Below are 13,241 nucleotides of genomic sequence, written 5' to 3'. Positions count from 1 at the left end.
CATGAAGGTAAGGTGGTAAGTCTTACGTTTCAGGTACTAGTCTAGGGACATTAAATTATTACAGTGCAGTGAAATCACTCCCTACTCTTACGCGAAAACTTTTTTTTTTTTTAATTTTTAAAATTTATTTATTTTTGTTTTTTTACAATAAACATAATAATAGAAAAATAGTAAACAAAAAATCCCACAAAGGCATGGCCTGTTCGTGGGTATACAAGTAAATGTTAATGAATTTTTGCTCCTATTATAAATTATGGACAGTTATAATATTTTTGTATAACATAAGAAAGAAAAAATAAAATATATATATTTTCGATCGTAACCGAGGGTCTTCCTAACGGTTTCGGCCATATTTAACATTAAATTAATTTCAACTAAATGCTGTTTTACTTGTGTTTTAGTTCATGAGATAAAATAAGATCATATGTATCCTATAGGATACAATGCTAAGAAAAGAGTTAAGGTGCACTACAGATAATATGTTGAAAAAAAATTGGGGCTCCAGAGAATTTTTTATTCTCAAAGTGGGGTGGGCGAAATACGTGGGTTAGTGGCAACCAGCGGCCCGCGGGCCGCATGCGCCCCTCGCGGCGTCTTGGTGCGGCCTGCAAGGTTTTTGCCGCAACGCACGCGACGGACGATATCATACGCAACCAAGTTGCATGCTTATCGATTAAAAAAAACATTTCCTGGACTGATAACAAGTCGTATTTAAAAAAAATCGTTATAACAACTTTAAACTAAATTGGTTTGGTGATTCCAAAAAGATCCTTTCAAAATTGAGATTTTCGAAAACCTCTCCACATTCGATTTAGTTTTTATTAACTACATTAAATGGTGAATAAACATATAACGAGCGTTTTATTTTTAAAACAAAAATATTCGTACACAAACCTGCTAGGTAGACTGTTATAACATATGGCCCGAGTACGGCCCGGCCCGCACTGATCCCCACATAAAATATTTGGCCCTCTTGCAACAAAAGGTTGCCGACCCATGGGTTGATGGATACCAGTTTTGACTTTATTGATGCGAGTAAAGAAAGAGCAACAAAAGTTGTTTGTGAATGTCAATTAAATTTTGTGCCGTTTTATTATCTTCTGTAAATATTTTAATCTACTGATAACTGTACATAGATTACTACTGATATCATTTAACGATAAATGGCATAATCGTAACTTCTTATGGAGCTACTCCACAGCGGAGGAGGCAGTATTAATTTTGTCTCATTATACTTCGAGGATTCTTCTGTATCACCACATTTCGAATGCTTAATCCTCTCGGTGGTAGACTGGATGAGAGTAGAGATGGTTGCGTGTATCGAATAACAATATTTTACTAACATATTTGTCTGGAGTTTTATTATTAACTTAATTGACTACAAAGGAAAAACACAATAAATAAATGCCGACCATACTGGCTGAACCTAACCGCGATTGAATTGAATTTACGTTGAATGTTGAAAGTTGTTAACAACGTCGTGTCAAAGCAACCGAAATCATTGCCGGGCGAAGAGTCTGAATTTAGTTTTTCAGTTGTTGGTGACGTGCTGCGTTGGTAGGCCTGGCACTCGGTGGTGCGAGTGTTGAGTGTTGCCAGTGCCCATATAGCTCCCCCCCGGCGACAGCGTTACTGGATGAGGGCTGCGAGTCGGTCACGGATAAGTTTATCCAGCGTTATTTGTTGTTAAGGCATATTGAGTTGACATTCTGTTCGTGAGATAAATATTTCTGTAGCTTTTGTAAAAAAATGTAAAGAAACGGGTGAATTCTGATTTTCATTTATACGGCTTTTGGGTGCGTAGAACAGTCGATATGTAGTTATTTGAAACGTGGAACATACCGATAAATTGATCTCTTATTTGGCTTGTAATCTTTATTATTACATATTTATTAAAGCAATTTACAATGAATAATTTATACAACAAATTAATTAAGTAGTAAAAGTAAACATACATTTTTTTTATTTTTGCTGGTGATTCATCTAAATTGCCTAACTAGGGATAGCTTCCCCGTTCTTAGGCGGTAAATTATGTATTTTATAATAATATTTCAAAGTAATTACAGTTTTATTATTATGTAATTGGGCCTCCTGGCCTGTTGTGGTGCAAAAATAAAAATAAAAAAAATAAAAATAAATAAAATGTGTGCTTTTTCAGTCATAAAAGTAAAGAATAAATATTCGGTGAAAACATAAATAATACCAAAATCTCTATATCCTAAGTCCTAAGTCATTACTAGTAAAACAAGAAATCAGCTGTCGTCTTTCTACATCCGACAAAAATTTCTCTGACTCCCTCCGACCAATATGGATTAAAAATTCAGTCAACACCTTCTTCAGCCTGGCAATTCCACCACATTTCCACGAATCTGGGATAAGGTTATACATCCTCGGGCCATATTATATTGCTGCCTTTGAGCCAAAAAAGTATTAACTCCTCTCTGTAGAATCAGATCCTTATCGGAGTGTCCAGTATTATGAACATGACAAACCGATGCTTTACAAAAATATGCTTCCAGAAATCATCTTATAAAATTGTTTCCCAAGAAAAATGTCGAGATTCGAGTGTGTCGTAATCTCCGCTAGAAACTGTGATGGATACGCTTACGTAGAACAGTAGTTTTGTTATTTTAAATAACATGATTGGGTAATGGCTTTGCGTGCTCGGAGCTTGGAGACCCTTTCAAAAAAAGGTGAAAGGTTTACAGAGAAAGATGCTTCGAGCCGTGTTCATTCGTTTCGGAGCCGTAAAAGAAATAGTGGATGGCGTTCAAGATATTATAATAATGAATTGTACAGCTTTAAAACTGACAGATATTTTAAGAGATTTTGTGTATTTATTTACGGACTTATGAAGTCTATTTAACAATGGTAAATACATTTCTTTATAATATATACAGCTACAATTGAAATAAAATACAGCTAAAGAAAATTAAAACTAGGACAAAAAATTAAATAATAATTACTACCTCGAGACAAGATCTGGTCTATCTTAGTAATTGTTTAAATCTAGAAAAACTTACACAACAAAAGGCCAGATCTTGTCTCGAGTTAACATTGCGTCATTGGTGTATGCAAGCACAGTTTGTGCTGTGCTGATCAAGGAACAGCGCATAATTATTTCGCAACCGGCGGATCGGAACATCGAATGCCACTTGTTCCGGTAACGATGGTACGTCAATCAAACAATTCAGTAAATTAAACATTAATATTGAGTCAATATTATTTCTACGTTTTTGTAGAGTTGAGATTTTTAACATTGGCTCCATTTTTCTGTAAGTGTAGTCTCCCCTCTCGAGGCCGATCGTCCATGCTGCTCTTAGCAGACAATGTTTCACCGATTCGATATGACTTATCCGATCTACATAGATATGAAGAACCCCTTTATGAAAGAATAAAGAAATATTTATTTATTTCTTTAGTACATAAACATTAAACAAATAATACGTAAAATCATACAAAATATTTACAGAAAACTTAATACGTGCTTCTTAACAATTACAGTTTACGTTTATAACGCTTATATAAACACTATTGCAAACAAAAATAAAACACAAAAAAATGTAAGAACAACGACGCTTAAAATTCATTTGAACTAGCTTACTTGTTAAAGGTCCACATAAAGGTTTAAAGTTAGATAGATTAGAAATTTTAGAAATAAATATGATATAGCGACGGAATTTTAATAAATCAGCCTATAGAATTAAAAAACTCACTGTTATCAGTCCACTTAGTTTGACCCTGTACATTGCAATAAAAACAATAAATATTTTTATATAATAGAATCCTCTCTCACGGTACACCGCCAACACATGTTTCAATAATTTGTCCCACTCTGTTTCATTGAAATATTACGTATTGTATCTCTTTTAACTTATTTTTTTAATATACCTACACTTAAGATAATAGTTTTATATAAATTATCCATATATTGTATAATATTTACCAGTCTGAAGATGCCCATTAGAGGGTGAAAGCGCTAATTGGTGTAACTTAGTATTTTTAATCAGTAACTTATATATAAGTTATTACACCATTAGCATATTTGTGTTGATTGTATTCAATTTAAACAAGATTACTAGCATTTACGTGTGTAAACAATTCTCTCTCCTTCTCATGTAGCCTTATGTATATGTATGTATGTTCTTGTATAAATGTTTCTTCATGCAACAAATAAATAAATGTCACAGTCCCTCCGGGCCTCGGTTGATTAGGATCTCGGCCACCTAGAAATATCGCCCCTTCGGACGTCACAAAATATACAAAAGTATTCATTATCTGCGCAAAAATCAGTTCGGTTAGTAAGCGATCAAAACGGAATAGAGAAGAATCTGTAATTTAAAAGTAGTATCATTTATTGAACAGTTATAATGTGTGGTGCGGAGAAACCAAACCTCAAAACGAAGTAAGTTATTTTCCACTGGAGCCGGTTTACGCCGCGGATTTCCCTCCAAATAACTCTCTCTTCCGAACTTCCAACTTTTGATTTTGAATACGGAATGTTCGCCGCGCACCGGCGGCGACACCTATAGTCCTACAGCCTATAGGCGTACAGATACGCAAGGTGGGAGATAAAAAAGCCAACCGGTGTCCCATTCCGTCGGCCCGTTGGTATTTTCCCGTCCACTTTCCACTCGCTCCGATCGGAGTCTCGCCGTTTTCCGACGCTCGGTCGCCGCCGGAATAAGCTCGCCGGTTGCTATCTGGCCCGAAACTGGGTCAAGGCATGACCAACTAAACTTTGTTGCTCGTTGCCAGTGTTCAGTGTTGCCGCGATCGCATCCGAGCGCAGTCGGCGCCGCGGAGAGTCTCCAGCCGCGAAGTCGCCGTTCCACTTGAAACGGTCGAAGTTTGAATGTTGCGAAAAACGACGCGCCATCTTGTGAAAGAAACAAACTAGTTTCGTGTGAACAGTTACTCGAGTATTATTTCAGCTTTAATCCGCTGTGAAATGTGAAGTAATGTCTATTTAATTTACTGCGAATGCTAGATTCAACAGCGCACTATGTTAATCTGACATAAATATTTATCAAGTTCGGGACTGCTTAGTTTTAAATAGATTAAAAATGTGATTTAAATAATAAACGAGCGGTTACATCGGGAAAATTAAGAATGGCTTCGCTATTTCACGTTTTTCAATCTTTAATTTGGTAATTTCGTTTCGCGAATAGGAAAATTAAACAATTTCCCGTTTATCGCCCCGCAAAAAGTTTTCGAATTCAAGAAAAAGTTACCAAGTGAATTGTTCTTGGAAGCTATTATTGTGATTTCAGTTAAAGGTTGTGAAAATTTAACCAAGATATCTTGGAGTTTTGTGCTTGTGATGTTTTTGCTGTATTTTTATCGGAATACTTATGGATACAAACTCATAACTGGATAACTTTACAAGGACTTGCATAATAAAGGTACTTGATAACATGTATTATGTAAAATAAATTTCTATTGGATATTTTTTAATTTATTTAGTACGAGCTGAATTGCTAGGTTTGAGTACATACTCGTATGCATATAAAAACGAACACAATCGAACGTTTGATATCAATTATTGCATTTAGTTATAATTAGATACTTACGGATACATTATCATTTTTGTTTTTCGGATTACATAAATTGTGAATTTTGATAAATAGGTATTTGAACATTGTTTTCACTGTCTTGCAGATGCCTCCCCGTACTGTGCGAAAAAGGCAACTGCATGTATTGCCTTAAAAGGTGCCCAACTGAGTAATGCCTACCTAAAACAGACAAAATCGACGTTTCGCTGCCCAGTTTTCCGCACCTCAAACCTGAATCGATTTTGTTAAATTTTTTAGACAGTATCGGAATGAAATGATCCTATCCGTTCCTTTTTTAGCGTTTTGTAAAAATAGTTATCACATTTGTATACTGTGCGCTTTTATGGGTTTTTGGATGGTTCTAGATCCAATAATAAGCATTTTTTATTTAAAAAAAGGACACGCCGATTTTTTTCATACAGAAAAGTCAGACTGCGTTTTCTCTTCAGATAAAACATTATTAAGTATAGTATGTAGGTGAAATAATTCAATTAGATGAATCTCACCAGCATAAATAAAGGTTTCAGCTCCTTTACTTCATATAAAGAATTGAATGAATATAGATGTTCAAATATGGGCAGAATGGTGAATGTTACACATTGTGTAAAGTGGTCACTTAAACCAGCCATTGACAAGTCATAAGCCCTGTAGATACTTAGACTTCTCTATATTACCTTCTCTTAAATGTTCTTCATCTCTGTTGTAATATGTTAATTATTAAGTATACTTACACAACTTTGCTTCGTAATGCTTTTACGTAACCATAGAAACATGTTCGATTTTCTTAAATAAAACCATTGGCCTAATGATACACATAATGCACCTTAAGCCCTCTATACTTGTGACACTCAACTCATGCCCAAACGATCAGTCATCGCCATTTTGGCCATTGGCCACGCGTTTTAGTCGTTTTTTAACCGCCAGCCGGATTTTAACGTGAGCTTGGCATTTAATTCGAAACCAAAACGCCTGATTGTATCGTGAAAGCGCGAAACAACCGTTCGGACTAACGTAAACAATATTATTTAACTTTACATTTGTAAGAAATATCCTAGGTACTTGTTTATGATTGAATTTCATAACTTAAAATAGTTAATATTCAAATTTAGAATTATTTTTGTAAATGGCAAACTCTGCTTAAAAGGAAATAATCCAATGTTCTTTGTAAACATTCAAGCGCAAACTATTTTTCAATACAAAATAATAACATCCTCACAGTTTTTTAGTATATGCATTCTCGCCGAATGTTAGATGATGAATGAAACAATTACGCTCGTAACTTCTTTTTCTACTGATTAGAATATAATTTCTCAAAAATGTTTACCCCTCTGTGCTAACAAATTTAGATCTAAATAACTTCCCTAGGGAGTAAAATTCAACCTGTCTACAAACATTTAGACATACTCAAACATCGTTGATTTAACTGACCGGTATCGGAAGAAATAAAAAATTAAAAAATTGTTTTCAGGCATTGCCTGGATAATAAATAAATAAGTAAATAGACCATACATTTTATTGATAGAACTTTAAAAAAAAAAAATATTGCGGTGTTTTGTAATACCTCGTAGTTGAGATGGGGGTGTAGATACCGGGTGACCATGTGGATAGTGGGTAGTGGGTGGTGGGTAAACGACCCAGTTTTCACTATTCAGACTTGAAAGTTTAATTATTACCGTTACTTAACTCTCCATTCGAGCCCGTCAACTTGTGAACTAAAACCGGAAATTTAACCTCAATAACATCCTACTATTGGAAAAACGAATTGAACTTTACAATCACTCATTTAGAATTTGTACATTATCAACTAAATTTGTCGACAAGGATTGGATTTAACCTCCTAGGGAGTTCTTGTTCGCAAACATTTGGACACACTCAAAATATTGTCGATTAAACCAAATTTGTTCCAACAGAGAGGGAAAACATTTTTGAAAAGGTGATATGGAATTCTAGACATTTACAGCGCTTGTGACCTTTCGTTGGCTGGTTTAAGTGGCCACTTTACACACCGTGTAACGTTCACCATTCTGCCCATGTTTAAACATCCACATTTCCTCAATTCTTCAGTCTGTCGACTTTTGTGGCATTTTGTGGGCCTGAGGTTTTTGATTGCGGGTGCCCTGTCAGTGGACATCTTTTGCTGAGGACTTCCCTGAGCGCCGAATATACGTCTCCTTTATTGCTTTCGCTCGATGAGGTAAAATTCTTCAATAATTACAGTTTGAGTAGGTATGAGTGGTGGCAAAAGTTGGTTTGCAACCGGTAGTCTTTGGGTAAGTCTGCTGCTTTTGGGAGCGCTGCCGGTGACCGGCCTGGAGTGTCACCTGGGGGCGTTCTGGTGCTCCAGAGAGTAGTAACTGACGTTTCCTATCACTGTCGACATAAGGGGGTTTGAAATGGGTGAAGGATTTATTTTATTGTTTTGTCCCTACCTTGTAGACGGTGAGGGGTGGTTTTAGAGCGACAGCGAAAGGGACATTGAAAGTTGTAAATGTAAAAAAATGTAAGGGGGGGATGAATGAATTATAAAAAATAATTAATAACAATGTATAATAATAAAATTTACAACTGTGGTACATAAGAGTCCCAGTAACGCAGACCAGAAACTAATCTCTTTTTAAAATTTCTAATTGTTCCACTAAATCTTTTCAAAATTCATTTGTAAATAGAACCTGCAATATGTGTAATCAGAAATTAAATTGTATTGATATTAATAACATATCTTTAACTTCCTTTAAAAGTGAAATTTCCAAAAATAATTCAAGTTATGATGTTGCGCTTTGAATCCGCAGCCTATATTATGCAGGTTATGTGCAGTTCTGTATGTAGGCACATTATAAATGTACACTGTATGGTCAACTATATTTGTATTATATATTATAATGTGCAACTGTGTGACCAATATTCAAAAGTAGATATATTTTGAATAATATGTATTACATTTACATTTTTTGTAATATTATAAGTTTTGTATGATTAGTTATTTTATGGTGTGTATAATTTTTATGTGACAACATTTACAATAACAATATTATGTGGAAGCCTCTAATTGGACTTTATGAAATATATTTATGGTATAATTGATTCTTATAAATGTCTTAAAAAAAAAAAGTTATAGTGACAAATAATAGAAGAGAAAGCACAAAGTTTGTGAGAAAAATTAAGAAAAAATATATCATTAACAATGAAGGTTTATGAGTTTCAGATATTTTTTAATTTTCTTTTGGATGCATAAGTATTTTTTATATTTTTTAGGTTCAACGGAAGGTTGGAAGTATTTTTTTTCAAGATAGAGAAAATAATTTTGAGAATGGTCAGGGTTCAATATCGGAATTTTAATGTTATTCTGATATCTTGCGGATATATTAACTTGAAAGTTATTTATCTTTTTTTTTTAAAGTTTTGATGTTGAAGTTTTATGTGATTTGATTTAATGCTAAATAAATGAGAACCCCGAGCTCGCTTCATTGAAACGAGATGGTTCCATCTGGGGGTAATAGGAGATTGTGACCCCTGAAGTGTCTCGCTTATGTCCAGTTTATTTCTTTGTTTTGTTTGGTTGAAAACCCCGTTTCACATAGATGGGATGTTGGAAATGGCAAAAGAGATTAATTTTCAGTCATTACATTACTATGATAAATTTTATAGATATGTTCGATTTTTGACAGGTAATTTTGATTTATAAGCAGGGCCTCGCGCGGCCCAGTACCATTTGGTCCACGACCAGTACCGGGCCGCGGCCGGTGGGTTGGGGACGACTGCTATAGGATATATGTAACCTTCAACAATGTTTGAGTATGTCCAAATGCTTGCAGACTGGCTGGATTTCCTCCCTAGGGAGTTATTCATATTTAAATGTATTTCAACAGAGAGGAAAAATATTTTTGAGAAGGGAATATGGAAGTCTAGACATTTACAAGGCTTATGACCGGTCATTGGCTGGTTTAAGTGGCCACTTTACACACTGTGTAACATTCTTCATTCTGCCCATGTTTGAACATCCACATTTCCTCAACTCTTCCATCTGTTGACTTTTGTGAAGGAAAAGAGCTGAAAAAAGAGGAAAATTATTTTCAGGCGTCGCCTAGTAGGTGATTTGGTTCAGCCGGATAAATCTCACCCACGTCTCTTTTACTTCACAAAAGTCAACAGATGGAAGAGTTGAGGAAATGTGGATGTTCAAACGTGGGCAGAGTGGTGAATGTTACACAGTGTGTAAAGTAGCCACTTAAACCAGCCATATTCCCTTCTCAAAACATTTTCCCTCTCTGTTGAAATAAGTTAATATAAAAAACCCTTTTCTTCGCAATGTATCCTATAGGATATGTATAATTTCATTTTTTCGCATGAAATAAAGCGCCAGTAAAACAGCATTCAATTAAAACTGTTTTACCGTTTTTTTCAATCTTAACTACATTACCACAATTATAGGCAAACAAACTTTGATGGAAACAAAAAAAACCTTTTCAGCATCAAATGATTTTTTCATCATCAATGGTGATTTCGTTTCGATCAAAAATGATTTTTAAGCCAAGATGTTATAAATAAGTGTTTTTGACAAAACAGTATCTTCGTTCACTGAGGTTTTTTTAACTCAAAATCGATCTACATAACAATACATCTAACCCGTAGACCGAAGGCTCGTTCGGCCTCGTCACCTTCCGCATAGAGACTGCTGAGATTACAAACGAGTAGACACTTACTAATATATAAGGTGATGAGATACACATACAGGCAGTCGACTATCGTATTTACTCATAATATATCGGCTGTTTTAGTATCGATATAGTTTGCACTGAGCCACTGAGCCTTGCACACGACCAAACATATCTTACGTCACCTTGCTCCACTACTACAGCCATTAGCGATGACACTTTGTTGCTAATTGTTTCATGTTAGCATGCCGAGTTTATACAGCACGTGAAATGCTATTGCTACGCAAAGCTAAAATGAGTATATTTTAAATATTTAAAGCCTCAAAGTTTCAATAAATCTTAGTGGGTAGTAATCAGTGCGTTTGCTTGCCTTCCATGCAAGAGGTCTCGGGCTCGATTCCCGACATTGTTGACATGAAATATTTATTTAAAAAATGTGTTTTTACACTAGAATATTTCGTAGTCCCTCGAGAGACACATGAAGCTTTAGACCGATCATCTTGCCTTCATGCGACAAAAAATGATCAAGATACGCTGCGATTGGCGTACCAATCAGTGTCCTATGCACCATTAGGTGCAGAAAGGGAATGGTGATGATAATATGAATTATTTGTATATATCCACTTAACGACTTCTCTATTTACCGGTTTCGAGACGTACCCGTCTCTTCGTCAGGGCAATAACCAGTACTTCACAGTGACCGATAGTAATAAGGATTTGGAAATTACAGCTAGTTTTACAGTTCGCGGCATCTAATCGTTTGACGTTGAGAGGACATTTTTTATTTTTATTTTATTGAAATAAACGGCACTTAGTGCCTTTTACATATTAGTTACAAATACAATTAAATATACATACATGTAAGCTTAATTTAAGTAATACAGAGCATTTAAAACAAAATTATTAATTTAGAAAGTCTAAGAAATATAAACTTTATAAAAGAATAAAATATTACGAGTTGTAGAATTATCGATAAAAAAAGATAATTTGGTATTAGAAATACTTTGAACCAGTTAAAAAAATAACAAAGAAGACAATTTTAAACATTAAAAAAAAATATATATATATATATGTATTATTATTGAAAACTAATATTTAGGTAAATAGTATATGTTTATGTAGAAAAATATACAATGATGTAAAAAAAATGATAAAGGGAAATATTTTTTACTTATAAATTAATTAAGAAAGAAAAGAAACGAAAAAAGAAAAAAAAAACACTAATAAAGAAGTTTAAAACAAATTTTTAACAAAAGTAACAAATAGTTACTTAGAACTATTACCAATAAAATAAAGAAGAAGAGCCGTTCTATATGTAATAAATGTGCCGTATTTTTAAAATGTATTTTTAGATCTCAATCTAAATACTTTCAGCTTTAATATTTTCATAGATTTAATAGTTGTATTTATGTGCTCTTACTATTTTCGTCAAATAATCATAAAACGAAAACTTATTTTTTATTTGATTGTCTCTTTTTTATACTTTTTAATTATTTCAAACTATATTACCTCTTTTTAGTTGACGTTTTTAAAAACATTAATCTTATTTTTTATGCTTCAAAACGATAATATATACGTGTACATGTACTTTTTTATTATTATATATGTATTCAATATTATGTCTGTATTATTTTATTTTAATTAATTCTAATGTCCGAGTACCCGAAGACAAACTATTATTTTATCGCGACAGATGTGTTTAATATGTTATATTTTACTATGTAAAATAATATTTTGATTATACGTGCATTTTCTTGAATAAAGACTATGAAAAAAGAGGTTCTCTATCTCTGGCGAAATATCTATCAGAATAGCATTCAAAGATTGTGGTTTCACAGGGAGTTAAATACAGAACTTTCGCGCGTGAGGTAAGCGCCTTTACCAATATACCACGAGGGTCGCCATAATTAAAATGAATGCTATCGTAATTTATAAATTTACAATGCTAATTGCAAATTATTATGCCATCATTACCTGCCCGCAGAGAAGGTCGAATTACGAAATCCGATCCGCGCTGAATCTCGAAAGTCTGAGCTCAAGTTTGTGCATCAGACTAAACAATGTGATTACTATCACCATTCATGAGTAAATAATGTTTATTTTGTTTTGGGGTTGCGTAGGTGTGAAAGTGATATTATAACCTGAGTAAGGATGTGTGAGCTCTAGTGGGAACAATACTTCATTACACGTTTTGTAAAACGAGCCGGGTAGTGTGTGGGGAAATTATACTAAGAAACTTAAGTTCAGATGGAAATTATTTTAAATGAAAAATAATTGCACATAAGCACTCGTATAATACTGTCAAATACATATATTAATTATTATCTAATAACTTATTTGTTTGTATCTCATGTAAATTTGAAATTATATAACTTTAAACGACTTAATAACTATAACAGTGTAAGCCACTCTCCAAGCACAAGATAAAGTTTCTTTTTTGGAAAGTTATAATTTTAAGATTAACTAAATATACTCGTATAAAAATAGATTGTAATAAAATAAAAAGATTATATCATTTTATGTAACTATGTAACTACATTTACTTATTAAATATATCCATTATATCTGTACCTCAGAGGCAGACGGATGCAAATCCAGAATTTGATGAAATGACATCTCGATTTTCGTATCCAGTTTATGATCATGTCCATTGATCTTGAAGAAATGTAAGTCTTACAATGAAAGAACCAATGTATTAAGATACTGAAAATACAAATTAACGTTCTGAATTATTAGAAATCACTTAGATAAAGCAAATTCTTTAGGCTATTGTTGAACATTTCACGTTTGGATTTGCATCCGTCTGCCTCTGAGGTACCGATATTAAGAAAATATTGTTATTTAAAATGTAGTTGTGTTACTTATTCTCACCCTTATTTCCATGATTCGTATCAATAAGATAATGTATTATTTTATTTGGGAAACCAACAGTTCTACATATATATTTATAGTAAACAAACAGATAAAGCGTATAAACTCAGAATCAACAGATTATACAAAGTTAGTAAAGAAAGTATATTACATATTATATAAA

At 33.6% G+C, this 13,241-nt stretch overlaps 1 protein-coding gene across 2 annotated transcripts in view; it reads left to right on the top strand.

Annotated features, from left to right (window-relative positions):
• The window catches only part of LOC148280336 (uncharacterized), a 131,082-nt gene that overhangs the window by 20,771 nt on the left and 97,070 nt on the right, over positions 1-13,241 (top strand). The window contains exon 1 of one of the 2 annotated variants that reach the window (XM_088228559.1): positions 4,764-5,405. The exons of the other annotated variant lie outside the window; for it this stretch is intronic. The gene's annotated coding sequence lies outside the window, so the exon portion shown is untranslated. Of the gene's footprint in view, positions 1-4,763; positions 5,406-13,241 lie in introns of those variants that run through there. 2 annotated transcript variants of the gene reach the window in all.

Source organism: Micrasema longulum, unplaced genomic scaffold (genome assembly GCF_059751315.1).
Source record: "Micrasema longulum isolate JH-2025_06_02 unplaced genomic scaffold, ASM5975131v1 h1tg000594l, whole genome shotgun sequence".
Lineage (NCBI taxonomy): Eukaryota > Metazoa > Arthropoda > Insecta > Trichoptera > Brachycentridae > Micrasema > Micrasema longulum.
Note: the sequence above shows the minus strand (reverse complement) of the source record. Positions and strands in the feature narration are given on the sequence as shown.